The sequence below is a fragment of the Leptonychotes weddellii genome, chromosome 3, assembly GCF_054177405.1.
Source record: "Leptonychotes weddellii isolate Sample4059 chromosome 3, ASM5417740v2, whole genome shotgun sequence".
NCBI lineage: Eukaryota > Metazoa > Chordata > Mammalia > Carnivora > Phocidae > Leptonychotes > Leptonychotes weddellii.
Genome location: NC_138371.1, coordinates 110280074 through 110302173, shown reverse-complemented (window position 1 = coordinate 110302173; position 22100 = coordinate 110280074). Strand labels below are relative to the sequence as shown.

At 47.2% G+C, this 22100-nt stretch overlaps 1 long non-coding RNA gene across 1 annotated transcript in view; it reads left to right on the top strand.

Moving 5' to 3' along the window:
• Positions 1–22100, top strand: part of LOC115943451 (uncharacterized) — a 45694-nt gene that overhangs the window by 871 nt on the left and 22723 nt on the right. The gene's annotated exons all lie outside the window — the stretch shown is intronic.

Below are 22100 nucleotides of genomic sequence, written 5' to 3'. Positions count from 1 at the left end.
ACGTCTCTTCCCTAGAGCTCCTGTCGCGCCCCGGCGCGCCTACACCTCTTGTCTGAGTTTCTAGGGTGATTTTGGGGAAGTGCCCCTCTACGTGGGCTTCCTTGTGACCCGATTTGACCCGGGAAGGCTGAGTTCTTCAAGCCTTCCAGATGGTTTGGAGCGAGAGGAAGTTCTTCTGGCTTAATAAAGACCATCTTTTCCCAGTGTGTCCTTTCTGCGAAGTAGAAAACTTCCCAGACCGGGCAGGTCAGGCAGGCATTCTAAACCTGGGTGTACACGGAGCAGCCGTTGTGCTGAGTACTACTACATACAGAGTACTGTTTTAGCTCCTTCCCCGTTTCAGTGGGTGTGGGAACCAGATACGTGGTGTTTGACTTGTAAGATTAGGGTAGTAGAAACATGTGCCTTCAGGGAGAAAACTGCACTTTCCAGTACACGCGGTGGGGCTCTCCTAGAAAGAAACCCAGAGTTGTGTTCTATTCCAGATTTAGTTACAGGAGGAGAGGGTTGGGATTTTAGTCCCTGGTATATTTCCCTAAAAATGTGCTCTTTAAAATTTGACCAGCAGAACTATGTGTGTTGGCGTGTGGCTGAATTTTCTAATTGTCTTTCATTTGAACTGTAATTTATTTGGGAGTTAATAGTAACATTTCTTGCCCTTTATGTTTGATTCAGATAATAGGAAACCATGATACATTTATTCCCCTGATATTTTTAGTTGGTCTCGGTGGAAATTATCGTTATTTTTATATGAACACACCCTTCTGTCATTAAAACAAAAGGTATTATTTAAGTCACACAATCAAAAAAGAAGTTAGGGGGCAAAATCAACAATGGATTAAAATAGTTTTCAAAGGTTTAGCATATTACCATCATGTTAATCATTATAGATAAATTTAAAGAGTCTCAAAGGAGTTCTGACTAAACAGGACAAAAAATAGAGGTCAGAAATGTATGCAGTTGTTTGAATCTGGATTTGAGCCACATGAGTGCTCTTATGCATATAATTATTTGCTTTAGAGGAAAAGGCTTGGAAGACAAGATTGCCAACCTCGGGGAGCTTGAATTCTAAGACACATGTTAATTACATTTGGTGTAAGTACATGTTTATTGATTGTTCTGGTCTGGAGGTTTTTTCCTACTAAGACCAGTAAAAATATGTAATTATGTTGGAGGGCCCAGCATTATGTCTAATTGGATTAATCCCTTTTCATTATTCACTATGTATTTGGAGGTATTGGTTTATTAATCCTAGGGAGGAATTTGAAATAGGAATAAGTAATGGAGAGAAACATTTTCCTGTAACCCAGATGCATCTTGTAGCTGTTTATCATTGCACCTGGTTCTTGGTCCTCATTCCAAGCAGGACCTGTGGATGGGACCCTAGTGTTTTTCTATATGATGGGTGTCTTCAGGCCTGGGGCCTGTCTCTACCACTGCCCTGTTCTAGTCGATGGCAGATCCCATGAACCATGAGGACTTTGCTTTTGCTTTGGATGAGGTGGGGAACCATCAGAGGATTACTTTAAATGCTGCATGGAGAAGAGATGGAGGCGGGAGAAGTGGGCAGGCATGGAAGCAGGGAGACCACTTCAGACTTGTAACTTAAGTCTGGAATGAAATCCAACTCCAGGTTATTCGTGCACAAGAGAGTGTGGCCATATGTCATTTCCATGAGAGGTGATGGTGGCTTGGGCTGGGGTGGAAATGGTAGAGATGTGAGGTGGTTGAGTTCTGCTCCACCTGTAGGCAACTGCTTGTTCCATCTGTAGATTTTAAAGGGAGACTCAACAGGCTTGGCCAGGGGATTCCACGTGAGGTGTGAAAGAGGTCCAATATGATTCCAAGGAGTAGAGCTGCCATTTTGTATTAACGAGATGGGAAGGTGGAGGAATGAGCATGTTGGGAAGGACTCTTTTAAAAGTCACAGGTGACTTTTTTTTTAGACATTTCCATCCTCCAGGGTCAGGGCTGAACTAAATCTGTCCTCTCAGGGGCCCTTCTCAAGTACATGATTGCATTGTAGCCACCTGCCCCAGGGTGGTGGCTTCCTAGCTCTCTTGCTTCCTCACACCTAACTTGGGGATTTCTTGGTGCTTGCAGACTCCCTGTGCTCCCCTGCCACCTTCCAGTAGGCACCTTGGCTGTGGGTTTGTCCCATGGCCAGGGTGGGGACCTTCTGCCACCTGGGGTGTACCTCCTTTTTCATTCTTGGGCCTTCAGGCACCTGCCTTCCAGGGGTTTCTTGTGCCTTAGGTTACCGGCATTGGATCCCAGGCCAAGGTTCTATCCACCACAAGGATTTAGGTCTCTTCCAGCTACAGAATAGAGGAGTACCATCTCTCATGGCAGATTAACAGCCTTGTAGTAAACTTGAGGGGCATCTCTCTCCTCTTTCTCCATAATCCACTTCCCCCAACTCAAAGCAGCTTTGAAAAGAACCACCCCTGCACTTGTTCAAACTGCGTCCAAATTTGTCATGGCAGGTTTAGTGCATTTGCCACCTGTGAGTCAGAAGAATGGGCAACAAATTGATAAAACAGTTCGGTGGACTGCTAATTATGTTCATTCCACTCTGAAGGCATTCCTTCAGATCTGTGGCATTGGCTGAGCTGTGAGTAAGGCTGGTGACCTTAGCCCTCGGTCAGGATTCATTCCTTCCAGGAGCACCAGCTGTAGGAAAGACATTTCTGGACATTGGAATAGATTCTGGCATAGGGTTGACCCATCCTGCCACACCCAATGTCTTTCCTTTGGCTTTTTCCCTCTGTTGATTGTCAGTAACAGTTCGGACTGCCAGATGGTACATTTGGTGAACCAAACAGCATAAATGAGTTAGAGCTGTGTGTGGTTAGGGGCCTTTACAGCTTCAGTGCAGCCTGAGGTGAAGGAGGCTGCTTTGGGGAGCTGAGGACAAGTAGTACGAGTGCTGGGAACAGTGCTGCTGTAGGCTTCTGGCATCCTGGCTTGGCTGCTCTGTGGGCAGCCACCAGAGAGGCGTTCAGACTTTCTCAACCCCGTAGACTTGCTCCATCCATAGACTGGGGAAGCCTTCTCTCTCAGCCTCACAGTAACAAAGCTCACAAACTGTGAATTCCATAGTATTCTTTGGATGAGTAAAGGTACCGAATCAATACATTTAGATTTCTTTCATGAAGTAAGTTCTTTCTGTTACCAGTCTACTAGTCTGATTATGACAACCAGAAATCAACCTCAGGGAAGCCTTTAAAAGCTGCTGCCAGGTGGACTTATCTGAAGGTGGAAGAAAGAATGTCCCACAGCTTACCTGGGCTGTGCATATTTCTCTATCATCTCTCCCTTTCTCCCGAGTGGATCGTCAGCTTGTTCTTCCCTTTTCTGGAGGCACAGAGGGCATGGACAGTTTTGTTTCCTGAACATCCTGTATTTCTGCTCTAGTGCTTTCTCCAGAATGTTTGTTCAGATAACGTTCTTGACTGTGAGAACAAGCACATCCTTTCCCATTTGTTTAGGAGTGGGTCCTACCCTCCGTATGCTCTAGGCAGAGCGAGTTCTGTATTGTAGCAAGCAACTCGCAGTGCTGGCTCTGGGCTGCAAGGGAGTGGCCTCTGCCCTGCGTGGTCAGCCCGAGTTCTGCATGGATCATGCACTGTGCGGTCACAGGAGATGCCGTGGGCCCCTCATGCAGAAAGGGCTGGGTCCCCGAGTGGGTCTACTGACAGGGTAAGTGCCTTCCCTAATGTATTTATCACATTTAAATTCTTTTCCATATTGTTTCCATATAATAATCGGCTTCTCCTGCCTACCTTGTAGGATTGAGAGGATTTAAATGAGGTAATCTATGTTACGTACTTGACACAGCTTCTGGCACATATCGAGTCCTTAAAATAAATATTAACTATTACACTGGAAGGAAAACTCAGTTCTTTGGTTTAGGTGTAGAGAAAAATAATTCTTATAACAAGTTTGTTTTGCTATCCCATTTTGCCAAAGGGTTCAAATAGAGTCCCTTTCCCTTGGAATTGTGTCTAGATTGCGGGGGGTAGGTGTAGTGCCAAGGTGTTGGGGGGACATTGAGCCTCTGAGGCATCTGCTGACCCAGGTCCAGGATCTGTGGATGTGACCCTAGTTCCTGTACCATTGTCCCCTGTAGACCTGGAGGGCTGTCTTTCGCACTGATCTTTTACAGTTAAGGTCATGGAGGGCATTCTGCGGCCTTTTTGCCACAATGAGGAAGGGAGACGTAGGGGGGAGGAGCCACAGTCTCTGGGGCTGTGCTGGGTCTGACTGCCTTGGTGACCTTGAAGCCGTAAACTCTTTGGGGACCAGGGACCTCCCTGGGTGTGTCAGGTTCCTTTAGATCTCAGATCCGTACTTTGGGTTTAGCCACTTCTGGAAAGCTGTGCTCATGCCCCCATTCTTAGTGCTTGCCAGTGTGTGTCTGTGTGTGCGTGTATAAGACTGAGAAAGTGTGTGTGTGTGTGTGTGTGTGTGTGTGTGTGTGTTTGGGGGGATTTATCTACCCTCATCATACTCATCCTGACACATTTTGTCCAAATTACCCTGAGGGCTTTGGGTTTAGAAACCAAAGCCAAACACTTAGGGCCCCCTCTGTTTTTCACCTTATTTCATCCCTTCCTGGAGGTGACAACAGAGGGTCTCGTAGTGCCTTGGGGTAGGGGTGGTGGGCAGCAGTGGGAAGGCAAGGGAGCAAATCCACTGTTAGCCACTCTTCCTGTTACTTCATCACAGTGTTGCCACGGTCGTCTATCTTAAAATCGCTTGGAAGTCTATCTTCTTATCTATCAAGTGCCATGAACCAGAGTCTATTACATCAGATAGGAAGGAAAGGAGAGGCCTGGGGCTGGGTAAGATCAAGACTCACCAGCACTTACTGAGTACTCACCGTGTGCTTGGCACTTTATGTTTTCATGTAATCCTCACAGCTGCCCAGTGAGGTTGGTACTACTATTTTGAGTGATGGGAAGCAGAAGCCCTGAGAAGTGTCACAAGTTGCCTGTAGGCACGCACTTGGGCAGTAAGTGGCAGAGCAAGGATTTGAGCCCTAGGGGCCTGGCTCTGAGTCCTGAGCGTCAGTGTGCCTTAGGTCTGTGGGTGGCAGCCTGTGCCAGGCGCCAGCCTCCCCTGGGACTTTCTGGCACCCCCCCCCCCCCGTGCAGCGGGCAGTGCCAGGCCTGAGATTTCAGCCTGTACCCCTGCAGCCGCTCAGCCCCACGCCCCCCTTGTTTCTGAGTGAGCCCTGGAGCCGTGCCGCTGGACAGCACCCTGCTTTTCCTGCACTCCTGCCGGCCTGGAACGCAACGCTTTCCTCCCTCCGTGCCCTCAGCCGAGCCCTGTGCTCCTGGCGCAGCTGGAGCTCCAGTGCCCCTGGACAGCTGTGCGGGGCGGCGGCCACACCGGGAGCTGGCATGCGTGTGGTGGAGATCAGCGGGGTCGTAGGCTTCCTGGGTCGCGGTTCAGCATCCTGGTCACCAGAGCGGAACTGGATGTGGGACTTGCTGCCCATGCCACGGGGGGAGCCCTGTTTCACTCCTGCATGTCTAGCCATCTGGGCTGCGTCTGGGAGAGCCCTCTGCAGGGCTCTTGTGGGAACCAGGAACTTCTCATGGGGGCAGTCAGCCTCCTTCTGGGGACCCAGGTCTTGACTGCTGATTTCCCTAGTGTGCTGAGGCGGGCTGTTCAGCCCGGGTAGCAGCCAGGGCCGTGAAGCCAGCAGGTGGAGCAGGGACCCCTCCTGCCTCTCTCCTCCTCTTCTCCTGCACTGTTCCTGCTTTGTTTGCATAACATTTCAAACTTAAAGTTGCAGGAACAGCACAAGGAGCTCCTCTCTCCCCTTTTCTCAGATTCACCCAGTGTTTGTGTTTTGCTCCTTCTACCCTTCTTTCTATGTAGGTATCTATGGCTCCACCGATCTGTCTGCACACACCTATTTGCATTTTTTCCTGAATGATTTGAGAGTAAGCTGAAGACATCATGCCCTTTTTTGTACCCCTACAGACTTCAGTTTGTATTTCCTAAGAATAAGGATGTTCTCTTGCATAACCACAGTATGATACCCGAATCAGGAAATTGAACATTGATTCACATTGTTATCCAGTCCACAGTCCATATTCGACTTTCACTTGTCCAGATAATGCCCTTTATAGCCATATATATGTACATATATATATATATATGTATGTATGTATACATATAAAATTTTTATGTGTGTGGGAGGGGATATTTCAAAGGAACTATGGTCTAAATTTCTATCTCATAAGCCTCTTTAAGAAAAAATGTTTCTGAAAGTTAGAATGCTCATTGTGGAAAAATTTGGAAACTACAGAAAAATAAGAGAACGGGAAAATAAAAATCATTTGTAATTCCAGCACAGAGGCTTAGCGCCCGGCTGGGTAAAGGGCTTGCAGAAAGGTGGGTGTGGAAGGCTTTCACTCAGGGTGACCTGGTCACCCAGACCTACATCCCAGACATGCAGGGCAGGAGCCCATGCTGTCCTTGGGCTATGGGGAGGAGCAGGTTCCCTGTCTGTAGTAGAGAGAGGGGAGCGTTTTCCCTGCCCCTGCCCACCTCTTGAGCGGTTGCCCACCTGAGCAGGTGAACTTAACCACCTCGGGGCTGGGGAGGGTGGAGATCATTAGTAAATACCTAGAACTTGTTCAAGACTTGAAATGTTGCAGGTCCTCTCTTGTCTGATATATACCCCTGACTTCCTAGATTTAGCAGAGGGGGGAGGATGGGCACGGGCCTCAATCCAGAGAAATGGCGCTGGCCTCTTGGCAAATATCTTGTGGTTATTTAACATGCTTGTTAGGCTTACCTATTGTTGAACCTCTTGGACCCCTGCTAGCGGGCCAGTGGAGAAATGGGAGGTGAAATTCTAAATTGTGAATTTTGCTCTTTGTCAGTGACTGTGCTACCCAAAAGTTCCTAGGGGAAGGTTTTAAAACTTTTCTAGAAGTGTGGATCTTGCTCCTGCATTTCATTTATCCAGACTGCCCTCTTTGTCATCACCAGCGATAACTGAAAGGAGCTCACGTTTTCCGGGCCTGGAAGGGGTCTTCGCTGAGTGAATCTGGGATCTGGAATGGTTTTGTTCCAAGAAGCTGCTATCGCCTTTTCCATGGCTCCCCATCCTTTATACCTCAGTTTCCCTGAGCTGTAAACCTACATTATGAGTGAAAAAGGGCTCCTGAAGGGCGTGATCAAAAGCCTCGAGTATTTTTCCATGTGTTTATTTTTTCTTCTCCTGCACCAGACCCTCTCCTTGAAGGAGCTGGCCTTGAGAGTGACAGGGTGGGCAGCCGCCCAGACTGTGGACACCCTGCTGAGGCCACGGAACTCCTAACCTGGATGGGCCAGGACCGGAGGGCTGCTCTTCAAAGAAACCCTTTGAAGTGCAAACATTTCCTTTCCTGAAAAGAAGGGAAATTGAAATGAAAACCTATTGTTCTGTGCAGACAATGTTCTCCTGGATCAAAGAGGGAGTGAGGCTTATAAAGGGAGATTCACAAATGAGCCCTTAATGTGGTACGTGGTGACAAAGGTGTTTGTGCGTTGGTGTCCACTTCCCAGGCTCTGTGACTTGGTAAGATTGTATTTTTCTCCCCCACCTAAGGTCCTAAATCTAGGTTTTTCATGCTATGTTGAACTATGTCTCTTGTTTGTGTTTTTGTCTTGTGGTAAGCATTTAGAAACATCTTTAGGTAAATTATGATACCGGCCAGGATGGAATATTACGTAGCCAATGAAAATGACATTTTCTTTTTTTTTTTTAAAGATTCATTTATTCATTTTAGGGGGGCAGAGGGGCAGAGGGAGAGAATACCAAGCAGACTCCCCACTGAGTCTGGAGCCCAAGGTGGGGCTCGATCCCACGACCCTGAGATCATGACCCAAGCTGATACCAAGAGTTGGTGCTCAACCAATTGAGCCACCCAGGTGCCCCGAAAATGGCATTTTCAAAGAATACTTGATCTTATGGGAAAAACTTTGCTGTTAAAAGTGAAAGTAAAGTCTGGATGTAGTTTTCTGTGTTCAGTATTATCTGAGATATATATATTTGCACAGAAAGGAAACACTGTTAAAATTGGACTTTGGTTTGTTCACTGATCTGTATGTAGCATCTAAAATAGTGCTCAACAAATACTTGTTGAATGAATATTTTCACAGTAAAATAATATTTTTTTGTTTTTATTTTTTTTAGAGAGAGCCAGTGCAATTGGGGAGGGGTGGGAGGGGCAGAGGGAGAGGGAGAAAGAGAATCGTAAGCAGGCTCCATATTCAGTGTGGAGCCTGATGTGGGGCTCGATCTCACAGCCCTGAGATCATGACTTAGGCCAAAATCAAGAGTCGGACACTTAACCGACTGAGCCACCCAAGTGCCCCAATAAAACAGTAGTATTTTAAAGGAGGAATGTTCTTGGACTAAATAGTAATATTTTGGCAGGTGGAAAGAACAATAAATTGTTTTAAATTTCTATTGTACTTCTGCCCTGGCATCTCAGTTTGGGGTTTATTTTGTTTTTTGGTACAAATATGTTCCACATTCTGTACTTTGGTACAAATCATACTGTGACTGAGTGACTTTGACATTTCTAGTTCTGGAATAATCCTCTCCTGTTGAAATTAGAGTATCAGAATGTTAAATTTTTCCTGGGTTGGCTATTAGGCACTTTCACAGATGGGGTAAAATCGTATTTTTTCACATACTCTGTAGCCGATGTACCATTGGAGCAGCTTGTCCTGTCCTATTGTTGACAATTTTTGCCTGGTTTGTCCAGGACGTCTCATCTTTGAGTATTAATACTACCATGAGACACTGGCCGTACATTGTCCTGATTTCTAATTTATAAGTTCTTTAAAAACACGGCTCTCATCCTTACCTGCAGTATAGGTTACCTTTGAAAATGGCTTTAGTCTTGGTGGTTTTTTGCAGGGAGGGTGAATGTTACAGCCACCTGTACCTGTCCTAGGTGAGATCATTTCACTCCTCTCAGAAGGACACAGGCACTTAGTTTTCAGAGCTGTGTTGGCAGCCTTTCTACCATGCCATCCACAACGGGGTTCTAGAGGCCTGGCCTTTGGGAAGGCTTTCTACGGGCCGTTTGGGATTGGGCTGGTGGCACCCACATACTGGTTCTCCTGAGGGTGGCGGCTTTCAGCCTCCTGTGGCTGCAGTCCCCAGTAACAAATCAGTTTACGCCTGATCGAGTACACACACAGGGACATACATATCTATAGATTAAAATGAAAGTTTGCATGAAACATTACCCATTATTGTACCTGCGGTGCATTCTGATAATTTTTATTCTTTTCTATTGCATACTTTCTTTTTTTTAAAGATTTTATTTATTTATTTGACAGAGAGACACAGCGAGAGAGGGAACACAAGCAGGGCGTGTGGGAGTGGAAGAAGCAGGCTTCCTGGCCGAGCAAAGAGCCCGATGCGGGGCTCGATCCCAGGACCCTGAGGTCATGACCTGAGCCGAAGGCAGATGCTTAACGACTGAGCCACCCAGGTGCCCCTTCTATTGCATGTTAAAAAAAAAAAAAGTCCTGGTGGCAACTTGCAGTTTGTAAACACTGTTAGGCTTGGGCATGCTAGCCTGCAAACCCACCTGCCACTCCACCTTGGTGGCCCAAATTTCAGGTTTGCTGGGCTGGGGCATGGGAGGAATTCTCTGTGCAGACCGGTTTGGACAAAGGCAGTCAGGGGATAGAGGTTTCTTTTCGTGGTGATTTGAGGGTTTCTAACTGAAGTGGACATTCTTGTTGGTGATGATTCCCAAGAAGGTGAATAGGGACACAGGGCAAGACCTGTGTGAGTTCCCGGTGTGGTTTCCTGCTGATGCAAACAGGGTGGACTCTGTCTTTCATTCCCTCATGTGCTGGTGATTTTGAAGGTGGCCTGGTTAGGCTATGTGTGGTTTTTCAGAGATGGCCCAAACGTTTGTTAATTTCAGCACTTTGAAAAGTCTTTTTTTGAGTTTATTTATTGTGAGTTGAGGCAGAACCTATCTGAAAAATGAGCCTTTCAGAGTTAAGAATTTGTGGGAAGAAGAGGGAGAAAAGATACTATAATAGAAATATTAATTTTGGACTCTCAAATCTGATGGATTAAAATTGAACAGTATTGAAAATAAAATATTAGTAATAGCAACCATATCATTAAATAGTTTTCCTTGAAAAGTTTGAATGGATTTTACATAAACTTAAATCTTGCTTGAGAATCGTTTGATTTTTTTCTTGCTTAGAAAATAAATATTTTTTAGGTAACAAGTCTGTGTATATAATTCTTTTTTTAAAAGAATTATTTATTTGAGAGAGAGCACAAGAGCAAGTTGGGGGAGGGGCAGAGATTCTCCTGCTGAGCATGGAGTCCCATGTAGGGCTCAATCCCAGGTCTCATGGGTCCTGAGCTGAAACCAAGAATTGGACGCTTAACTGACTGAGCCACCCAGGTGCCCCCCTGTGTATATAATTCTTAAAACAATTGTAAATCAAGGGAATTGATTCTATGGACAAGAGCATAGTAACAGAACAGAATCAGAACAAGATAAATTGCCTACTTTGTTGAAACATTGTACAAATATCTGTCCTTGTTTCTTGTAAACTTCTTTTATTTATTATGCTTCTCAATAATAATAAATTTATTGTGAGAATTCAGAGTACTTAGTTTACAGTCTTTGAAAAATTCATCTGTAAGAAACAAATATTACCACCACTACTGACACTATTAGAGAAGAATCCTCATGTACTTGATTTTATGCTCTTATATATGTTAATATTATGTGACAAAGGGGATAATCTGTAACTGTAATTGCATAACATATCCCTCATAAATCTATAACCTCAAATTTGTAGTAGCTAGTTTTGTTTCAGAAAAAAACACTTGTTGGAAGACATTTCTTTCTTTCTAGAGGGCAATCTTGGGTGATATTAGACAAGAACACTCATTAATTCTTCGAGTAATCTGAATTGAACTGGGAAGATGTCTCACAGGGTCTCAGAGTTGGATACAGTTGCAATTTTGGAAATTATCAGGTGTAGTTTGTGGCAGGATTCAGGCCTAATTACTGAAAGACTCTGTCAGGTCTGTGGTCTGATGAGTCAGGCAAGGGAATTGCCACCCTAGATTTCTTGGGTGATTTTGAGTGAGGGCAGAGGCTGGGGAGAACATACTCTGCAGAAAGTCCCATCACATTCCTGTTACTTCTGGCTGGCTGTTAACTGTATTGCCTTGAGGATCTGCAAGGGAGTTCTTGCTGAATCACCCCAGAGAGCCTTTGAGCTGGTGGGAGGTTTGGAGCTTCTTAGGGGTGTTGGCTCCCCTGCAGGGGTCTCTTTCCAGCGAGGTGTGGGACTGTGCAGATGAAGGAAATACCATTTGCCCTAGAGAGACAGTGGGAGCAAGGATAGAGGGAGGGGGGTGATCCCTCCATCCTGATGCTTTGTGGGAGCAAGCAGCACTGCCCCAAGTTCAAATGAGTAATGACTCAGAAATTGTGGTTCTCTCCCCTTGTTCTAGAATTGCTTTTTTTTTTTTTTTTTAAGATTTTATTTCTTTATTTGTCAGAGAGAGAGAGAACACAAGCAGGGGGAGTGGCAGGCAGGCAGAGGGAGAAGCAGGCCCCCTGCTGAGCAAGGAGCCCGGTGCGGGACTCCATCCCAGGACCTGGGATCATGACCTGAGCTGAAGGCAGACACTTAACCAACTGAGCCACCCAGGTGTCCCTAGAATTGCTCTTGCCACTAGACAAGAGCTGCTCTTGAGCTAACAGGACTTTATGGCCCACTGTATTATGCGTGTGGACATGGATATAGGCTCCTTTAAAATTCTGTGGCCTGAAGCCATAGCCCTGCTAGGTCTAGACATCACAAGAGGCCCGCACCTACAGATGCAGTTGTACACTAATAAAATAAAAATTTAAACCTAGGGACGAGACTAACCATGTCATATTTTGTAGCACTCAAAGCAAGAGACTTCGACTGTATTGTGTATGTTGGATGTATTTTGCAATATGTCCCTTACTTACTACTTTTACTCTTCCATCACTGCTAGAAATCATGGAGGTAGGCACACACATGTGGATTGGGCAGATGTAATAGGGCAGGCATTAAGGAGAAAGAAAAGGGATGCATTTCAGTGAGTATGTAAGTTAAATAACTCACATAATGTAATAGCGCCTTTCATAGCCTAAGGTCAAACTTCAGGAAGCTATAAACTACCTAGAGCAGTACACACACACAGATCCTTCCCTGGGGATCTCCCTGAAATGCAGATCTGATTCAGCAGGTCTGGGGTGGGCATTTCTAACCAGCTCCTGGGATCTCTTGGATGAGCAGGCATCTGTCCAGTGCTAGAACCTGGAACTAATCAAGGAGACCTAAGCTCGCAAGGACAGTGCCTGGGCCCATTTGTCTTTGTGGCTCCAGTACCTGGAGGAGTCCCTGGTATTGAGTAGATGCTCAAAAGATACCTTTTCAAGAGCTCAAGCAGTTGTTGTCCCAGAGCCCATAGGCTTCAGGGCCCCTAGGATGGAAGGGGTGTGGGGGCCCATTGGTGTACTCATTTCTGACCAGCCTGTTATCTGTTTACAGCCGACTGCAGATAGGCAGTGGTAAGTCAGACTGCAGAGGTGGGGCTTCTAACCCTGGGGAGAAGTGATAGCCGACGCCCTAGCAGTAGGAAGGAGGCAGAACAACATAAAAGGTGATGCAAGAAGTAAATAACCACTGTAGTTTGGGATACTTGAGCAGAGCGGCCGGCAACCCTCCCCATTTCAGGAGGTCTGTGTATATGACCATCTGCAGCTCTGTACCTCAGTTTCCCCATCTGAAAACTGGGGAAAGTTACAGTTCCCCCACACTGTAGACTGTGTTGAGGATTAAATATATCAAGTGAGTTTAGAATATTGCCTGATATTCAATAAATGCGAGCTATAGATTTTATATCAGGGTTGGTATATTAAGGGTTAAGCTTCAGCCATCAGGGAGGTTTCTGCCAAGTGAGAAATCCAGTTCCAGAGGCTGCACATACATGTGTTATTACTTCGCTGGTAAAGGAGTAGGTGTAAATTAACATGCAAAGCGATGCCTCCAGAAGGCTGGGGAGTGGTGCAAGGGGCTCAGGAGAGGTTCCTACTTGTTCTCTCTTAGTCAGGAAATTCTTAATGAAAGAGATGAATGTCAGGCGCTTTCTAATTAAGGGACGGGGGAGACGTGCCAAGGGATGGGGCATGGCTGTGCCAGAGTGGGAATGGGAGGCGAGGTTCCATGTCCCCTGCTCAGAAGACCTTAACCCAGGATGCCACTTAGCAAAGGAGGGCATGTGTTTGGGTGGACGCTCAGCTGTTGAAGCCCCCTTGCATTTCCTTGTGTTGGTTCTGAGCAGTTGTAGAGATGGATGGCTGAAGGTGAAATGGGTGCTCAGGCTTAGATCCCGTCCGCCTCCCAGAGACGCTGGGCTTGGCCAAGGGGAGAGAGTTGCCTTTGAATAGTCGGGGAAGAACTTGTTTTGATAGTCATTCGGTTAGAGGCTTTGTCCCTAGTACACGTGTTGGCATCGGGGCATTTAAAGTTTAAGAAAGAAGGCACGCAGGACAGTTTCTCAGAAAGCTTTGATATGGCCCTATTCTCCCACGTTTCACTGCAAATGCTGTGAAAATCTCCAGAAGTCCTCCGAAATTCCTTGATCTGAGTGGTATTTTTGCACCTATTCACAGGGGAGAAAAAGGGGCAGGGGGAGAAGCCAAGGGAATAGAGTGTTATTAAATTCAGTGTATATGATTTTTATTTTTGCTGTGTTGTCTGGGTTCCTTAATTCATATGCTTATGAGAAGTCTTTCTGTCAAATGGCATATAGAAACATCATTTACATTTTTCTGTAAAATTTGAAACTTGTCATCGCTTCTGTAAACACTTGTGAGCCAAGACTGGACCTTCTTGGGAGCTCCGGGGATGGCGGTGGTGACGGTGGGGTCAGGGCGTGGGGGGTACTGACCCATGCCTGTGCTCCGTGCCCTTTGGTAGTTTCTGCCTTTGGCCTTCCACATTTGTTTCCTTTATGAAACCCCATGATGGCACCGTTTCTTTGGGACAGTCAGGTTTTATTTATGGCATCTCACACAGGAATGTAGAGGGTGGTTTCTAATCAGCCTTTTCACACTTTTGAGTCTCGAGAAACCTGCACAGTCTTTATTTGTCTCACCACATGTTAAGATGAGCAGCTTACATGGGTGAAACTTTGCAGTAGGGCCTGTGAATAATCACTCTGCTCTTTAGCTCTCATCAGGTTGGCAGAGATAGGTCTGTCTAGCTCAGCAGAGCAGCCAGGCAAGGCAATTAAGACATGTTTTAAGGTGTAAAAAATGCCTTGTAAAGGAGAGGGTTATGGCATCCGGCGCAAGTTCCACTCTCCATGCACGTCTGTGTATTGTCTGAACACAACAAGGGGTAACTTGAGGAATAGGGGATGTTTTTATGAACGTGCAAGGAAGTCAGATGTGGTAGAGGGGCAGCATGGGCTCTAAACATGGCTCGATGAAAGGTGCTTAGCTCCTGGAGCCCTTAGTCCTTTGCTGCCTAGCCACAGGGTCTTCCTGGGGATTCATCACATCTTCCTCTCCAAGTACCCCCGCGTGCCGCTCCCCCGTCAGTTAGACATGGCCTAGAAGTCCAGAGACCTCCATGCCACTGGCCTAGCCATGGACTAATGTGATCCTGGGCAAGACTCAGCACTCAGGGCCACATTTTCTGCTTTTGGATTCAGAGAGATTGGATTAGGATACTGTCTTTGGGGGTTCCAGCCCTTAGCAGGAAGTTGGTGACATTCCACGATTATGGAGCTACTAAAGAGCTCCATGTGGCTTGATGTCTATACTATAAAAGTAGGTGTGGAGTGGGAATAGTGGTAATCTGCTATAGTAGAAAACAGAAAGTGTGGTGTTAGGTTGGTGCAAAGATCTTGACTCAGAAGTGTCACCTTGCCTGTTTTAGCTCAGATACGATGAGCAGGGCCCCTCGTGCAGCCAGGGGAGCACAGTGGCTCCTGTAAAAAAAAAAAAAAAAAAAAGTACCTTGTAACCAGCATCCACCAGACTCCCACCCGTTCCCCCTCAGGAATGCTCCAAAACAGCCTGTGCTGGTCAGAGTTGTGTGTTCCCTAAGTGCATCTCTGGAAAGAGGGAGCAGCCTTGGACAAGTGTTTTGCGGTCCCATGCTGTGCTGGTGGATGTTTACCCGTAGACAAGGGCAAGAACTTCCTAGCAGGGGCAGCCGGTTGCCGGTGTCAGGAGCCTGGCCGCAGTGTCCGGTTGTGTGGGGCGTCTCCTGCGGAGGTTCTGGAATGTCGGGATAGGCCATGAGAAGCTTCAGCCCCAAACTATCTCACCAGGGAAGGAGCTTGAGAGAGGTGATTTTTCAAAGGACTAGCCAGCCATACCCGTCAAAACATACACGGACCCCATCAAAGGAAGAAGTAAGCAAGCTGGCCCATGTTAACCCACCCAGCTTGAGTTCGGGATGAGCCCTCAGCAGCAGCTGCGGCTAGAGTGGGCTTCTGCTGGAAACGGTGTTTCTGCAAAACCCTTGCCAGTGTTCTTGCTTCTGCTTCTCCCCCACCTTCTCCACGGTGGAATGAAGAAAGGTCTGAAAGGGAAGGGGCAGGTTCTTGCCTGCTACCAGGTACCGCATGCAGAGAAAAGGGAATATGTGACTCTTTTTAAAGTTTGCTGCTTTGGCGGGCTGGGACAGTGAACCAGTGCGGGGGGTACCGAAGGGTCACTGCTTTTCCAGTAGTGGTGAATCTTCACGGAGCACGGAGCGCCTGACTTCCAGGAAGAAATAGCAGTTGAGAGCTGATGATCCCAGACTCACATTGCTCTCTGCTCGGGAGCAGCCTTCCCTTTGCTGCTGCTCCTCAGCCCTCGCTGTGTCCTGGGGTAGACTGGCTTAGGGACAGATGGTGGGACACCCGGCTCCTTTCATGGGCCCCCTTCTTCAGGGCGTTCTGCTCAAGGTCCTTTAGATTTGCCTTAGTGGATGCGATCCGGCTGGTGACAGAGCTTTCTTAGTTAGACGTGCAGATGTGTGTGTACAAAATAACACCGGTGTATTGAACAGCACACACTCAGCTGTGCCACCGAGTTCACGTAGGGTTCAAAGGAGGACAAAGGATGGCAAATAGTCAAATTTGCAAAAAAAGACTTCACTTGTACAGCTGAAGTTCAGATGTCTTAAATATCTGCTCTCTGGACAGAAATCCGATAAGGGTTGTATTACAGAAGAGGGGAAATTTCTAGTCTGCAAATCCCAAAGAAGCCTTTGCTTTTGTTCGGGAATGGAGAAGAGTTTGTAAGAGGGTTGACTGGAAGATCTGGGACTGCCCGGTGTGGCAGTGCCAAGGGAAGGAGCTGTGATCAGAGTTTGAAACTCCCCAGAGGCCATGGCAAGGCGAGCTGCAGATTCATCAGCCAACTCTGGAAGTCAGAGATTGTCCCTTGTCAGGACATTCAGATGTCTTAGAATTCGAAGCAAATAGTGCTTTCTGCTGCTGGTAACAAATTGACAGAAGCAGAGGGAGGGGAGGCAGAGAAGGGAAGTGGGCTCAAGAAGAAAGTCATTATTGATAGTTGGATGGAGCCAGGGGTGTTTGGATTTTATCACCAATCTTTTACAAAGGCTATCATGGGACATGCCTGCTCACAAAGCAGGCTTTGTGGCGAAGACGGGACTCTTGGCCACAGTAACCAAGTTTGACCGAGATGTTCTTATGTTCTTGGCTCTCCAGAGCTGGGCTGCGTGGCATTTCGGAGAGGAGCAGGACAAACTTGGGGCCTAGGGTGCCCATCCGAGTTGTCTTATTTACATTCTGTGGTCCTTGTAAAGTGAGTCGCAACCCCAAGGTGGACACAACCCCCTCTTGGAACCAAATTCCAGGAGACCCCCTGCCCTCTCTGGGTGTTTGCTTCTACCCTGTGCTCCCTTCCCTGGGACCTGAGAGGGCCTCTCCCACACAGGCAGCGGCGGCCCTGCGGTTGGTGCCTGGTCCGCACTTCTCCGGCTGCTCCGTGTCCTCCACACCCTCTCCCACCCCCATTGTGGTGCTTGTAACTGGCTTGTGCATTTGGCTCCAAATGTGGGAGCCCAGTGAGTGAGTCGCCCTGCTCCGGCTAACCCTGACCACGTTGGGTGGGAGTGTGGAGTTAAGAGCTGGAGCCCGCCCAGGCCACTGGCCAGAGCTGTGTAGAAAGCCCGGGAGGCTATCAGGAGCGGTCCGCCCTGGAGGGAGGTGGCCTCAGAGAAGAGGCCCAGGGAAAGGGGAGCCTTCAGCCCCATCCGACCGTCAAGTTCACTGTCCCTTTAACCAAAGCAGACCCACTGCAATGGACATTACAAGACAGGGCAAGGGCTTCCTCTGACTTAGAGCTACCTGGATGGGCCTTGGTGCCCGACAGACCTGGGTTTCGGCTCTGGCTCCACTGGGCACAGGGCCCTGCTCCAAGCCTTGCTCTGCTCATCATTCAGACAGACACCAGCTTCCAGGGCATCTGAGAACCCAGGGAGTGGCCTACCGGTGCTCCCGGCTCGCAGTTCCATACTTAGCAGTCAGGTGGGAGATGTTCGTTCCCTGTGTAGATCACTCCCCAGTTTCCCGTTTACCTTCTAATGGTGGTGGAGATGGTGCATTTGTTGTCCAGAAATGCTCACCGCAATATATACTCCTCTCCCAAGGTTGTTCAGCAAATGAACAGGTAAGGACCATCAATGCAGGTCCAGCAGACAGCCCCGAACATCTCAGCTCCCTTCCAACTTGGACACTCTTCAGTGCCACAAGGTATGGGTCGAAGGTGGTATTGCTGATGTCCGCCTTGGGAAAGCAGGGAGAATGTGGGACGCCGAGAAACAGGTCAGGTGCATTAACTACTTCCTAGCTGTGAGAAAATTGGCCAGTCTTAGGTATCTGAGGTGGTTGGTGGCTCTTTCTACCTGCAGAATGCATTTTATTTCTTGCCTCTGCCAGTCTCATGAGATTATGCTCTTACTCACGGGGGCAGTAGGCAACATTAAGCATTAATGATGTTTGGTGATGATTAATAGTTACAAGGTGTATCTTCGGCTCTGTGTGAGGAGCTGTGGGTCCTTCTTGGAAGTTGCAAGGCAGTGGCAGACAGCCAGAGCTGGTGCTGGTGTTCTCCATGTCAGGACAGAGGTCTGTCCCTTCGGACCAACTCTGAAAAAGTTAGTACTGAGAACATAGACCCCATTTGGAATTTAAATCTTTCAGGCATTGGTACGAAAAACCTTTGATTGTAATCTGCACGTAAACTCCCTTTCAGCTTAAGTCTTTTAACTCGGTCATAAAATACCTAGAAGTCTAGCAGCAGAGGCATAGAGTGTTTGTTTTATGCCAAGAATTAGCATGTCCATAAGCTAAATACAGCTTTCACTTTGTCCAGGCACGAGTTTGTTTGTAATTTCTTAATTTGGGGCCTTGTAGCAGAGTGGAAAGTTCCACAGTAGCAAAGCAAATAAAGGGTTGGTTCTTTTTAAAAATTCGAAATATACTGTGGATTTATCCTAAGTTAGAAGGAGTATATAGTATTCTTTATATAAAAATATATGTGCCCCCCCCCTTTTTTTTTAAGTTTATTATTTTGGTAAGGCGTCCCTGGGATTTCTTCCAGCACAGATCAAGGGAAATTGGTGCAGGGTTGAAAATACTTTTATGTTTAAATAAGAAAATTGTGTTGTTCTTAGATGTTTGTTTGATTAAGCGCTCCCATAGCTGAAGAACAGTTACAGCAGTTACATAAAGGGGCATAGAAAAAAAATGCATTCTGAACTAGACTCACTTTAGTTTGGGAGGTGGTAGCCTTTCTTCTCTGCTTTATTTATGTGAATCTTAATGTGTGCTTCATGTGTTAGCAGGTGTTTTTGTTCCTTTGTTTGGGTTAGGCCCAGCACAGATACTTGTGATTACTACTACCACAAATAACCCTCTGCGGACAAACGAAAGGGCAAAGACTGTTAGCTACTGTGGTGACTGCCACGCAGTGTTAAAATTGACCTCAGACTTGCATATTTGATAATCATATAAGATCTCAGATTTTTAAAACAAGCTCTTTGAGAAGTATAGAATTCATTCATTCATTTAGCAAATATTGCTTGCGTGCCTGTAGGGGCTAGCACCGAGTTACCAAAGTGCTTGCCCTTTATGGGGTATACTTCCTTGGGGTTCCCTGCAGATACTGTGAAGATGCAAGCAGTTGGCTGAGAACCCTGTTTTTTTTAATGATGAAACCAACTAGAGTGAATGTCGTGCTCTTCCCACCTACTTTGATCTGAAAACTAAGCTCTTACTACTATACCAGAACTGCTCACAGTTGCCTCTTTTTCTAATTAGATTCAGTGATCTGTCATCATTCCTCACCCCCGTTGTCTGTCTGAAATAGTTAATATGGTTGGTCGTTCCCTTTTCCCGCAGACTCTCTCTTTTTCTGGGTCTGTGGCAGGAGGCTCCCTCCATGCACAGCGTGTGAGGGGGAAGTCACCACTCACTGCGGGGACTGTGGAAGAGCCTTTGCGGAGAGGCAGTTTGATGGCTGTGGGCAAGGGGGGTATTTGGTGGGGGTGAGGTGTTCAGGCCTGAGCCATCAGCACCAAGCTAGGGTTATCGGATTTATCAAATAAAAATAGTGGATGCCTAGTTAAATTTGAGTTATAGATAAGCAATGGATGCTTTTCTAGCATAACTTTTTTGGTTTTACACTAAAAAGAAGTATTTGTTGGCAGATTTAGGACATAATTATGATACATTTAGAACATACTTATGCTAAGGCTTTATTCTTTGTTTGCATGAAATTCAGATTAACTGGGTTTCCTATATTTGACCTGGCAACTCTCTGCCAAGCTAGCATCAAGACCTTCCGTGTTGTGGCCTCTGGCACCTTTGAAGGGTGAGGGTGTGGCCGGCAAGGAGATGCACGGAGCCACACTCCTTCCTTCACAGAGTCCATCTGCTTGTGGACTCTTCCTGGAGCTGTTCTTTTCCTCTTCACTCCCTCCTTAGCCTCCCAGAATGTGAATGTTCCCCCACAGTCTCTTACCGGCCTTGTTGCCTCCCAGGGAGCTCTGTCCCTGTCAGCACGCCCCTCTCACGGGGAAGCCCCATCCAGAGCCACCATGTCAGACTCACACGCCCAGCTGCTTGCGGGCAGTCCCGTGGGCTCAGCTGGACACACCGTTTTGATCTGAGGGTATTTTGACTATGTGAATATACACATTTTCATATACACAGTATCATCACATATAAATTGTTGATGAAACTATTTCCCTGAGTGAACTTCAGTTTAAGTCAGTTAAGTTTTTTGGAGCACTGATAAACCACTTGAATTTTCCATTTTTTCTGAAAATGTTCTCATCAGGGTTCCATTTCCATTTTCAGGAAAGGTTTTCTGCATCCGTCAGCCCTTATCCGTAGCAGACTTTACTCAGTGTAGCTTCTGCCGCTGTGTGTTCTGCGCCTCTTGTTCCTTCCAAGTCTGGGAGATCTATCCTAGATCACATTTTGCAGAGTTGAAGTTTTATACACCGAATTGGCCTCTGTCCACTGTGTGTTCATGTTAATTCTCTCTAGATGGTCTGTTTGGTCTACCATATTGCTAATTCTCTTCTCTTGCAGGCTTCTAACCTGTTGGTATATTACGAACGGGGGCAGAGAGAGACTGGTGGGCTCAAATGGTCGGGGCCACGGCGCCTCACGTGGGCCTCACCCTCACCTCAGTCCCGGTGCTTCCAAACCCAGACTTGGGATTCGCCACCCAAATGTGTTTTTCTTGACATCACTTCTTGAGGAATCCTCTGTCTCCCTGTCAAGCAGGCTTGAGGTTTTAGAGTTCACTTTGACTTGCTGTCATCCCCTGCCTCTAATAGTCATTTATTGCGTCCTGTTGACCCTCCCTTCCCCTCTGGCACATGCCTCTTCCTTTCTAGTCCCACTCCCTTGGTAGTGACCTCAGCAGTGGTGACTTGCGGCTTCCCGGCCCTTCGGAAATCCTCCTGCGTGTTCTCTTGGTACGTTTTTCCGTATTTCCTTTCACCCCTGTTAAATGACAAGCCCCCCAAGGGCAGGGACCCCGTAGCTTTCTCCGCGCCCTGCAGTTCCTCACAGAGTGCACAAGCAGCACAATGCTCAGGAAGTGCCTCCTGCATGAAGGGCCTGGGCCTGGGCTGGAGGACAGGACCTCTCAGGGCATGAGTGCCCCAGCAGGAGAGCCGCCGGGCCAGCCGTGGGCCTCCTCACCTGCCTTCGGCACCTGGTCACACCGCCCACAGGTAACCTCAGCGCTGGGAGCCGGTGCCTGCCTGGCCGCTGGCCGGCTGGCAACCGTCCCAGCCACATTTCACTTTGACCTTTTCTTTGAAGAAGGGTTTTGAAGCAACATTGTACGCGTAAAGGTCAACAAAGAAGAGTGGATGGTACGCCGACAGAATGTGAGTTAAAAGGCAGGAAGTGAGGCTGCTTGACATGACCAGGTTGGAGGGATGAGCAAAAAAAAAATGCCCCTGAAATAATTCTTTAATCATTTGTCTTTAGAGACGTAAAGTGGGACATGGAAAACAAACATTTCCATTCAATGTACACACAGTTCGGCAAAACAAATAACTGGGCTTTGTGAACGTCCAGACCTCCTGGAAGGAGGAAAGCGGCCTCTTGACTGGGCGTTCTTTCCCCGCCTGAGTTCAGAGTGGAAGAAATCAGAGGAGCCGCCCCTGTGGTAGAGCAGGTAAAGCAGAATGTTTTCTTTTTCTAAATGAAAGCGAAAATTTCCAGATTTGGCCCAGGAGCCAAACTGATGAAAAGGTCTCTGGGTGGCCTGGTGTCATCCGGGGGAGGGACCCTCAGCCTGCTCCAGATGACCTGCTGACTTTTAAAGGAGTGCTCACCGAGCGTTTCCCAGAGCCTGAATGACACACTGGGAGCTGGGACGGCTGCGGTCACTGTTACTGTGGTCACACGCTCTACAGAGGACATCCGTCTTAGTGCTACAGAAACCAGGATATTTCAGTCTTCTAGAATAAAAATTAGTGGCTAAAAA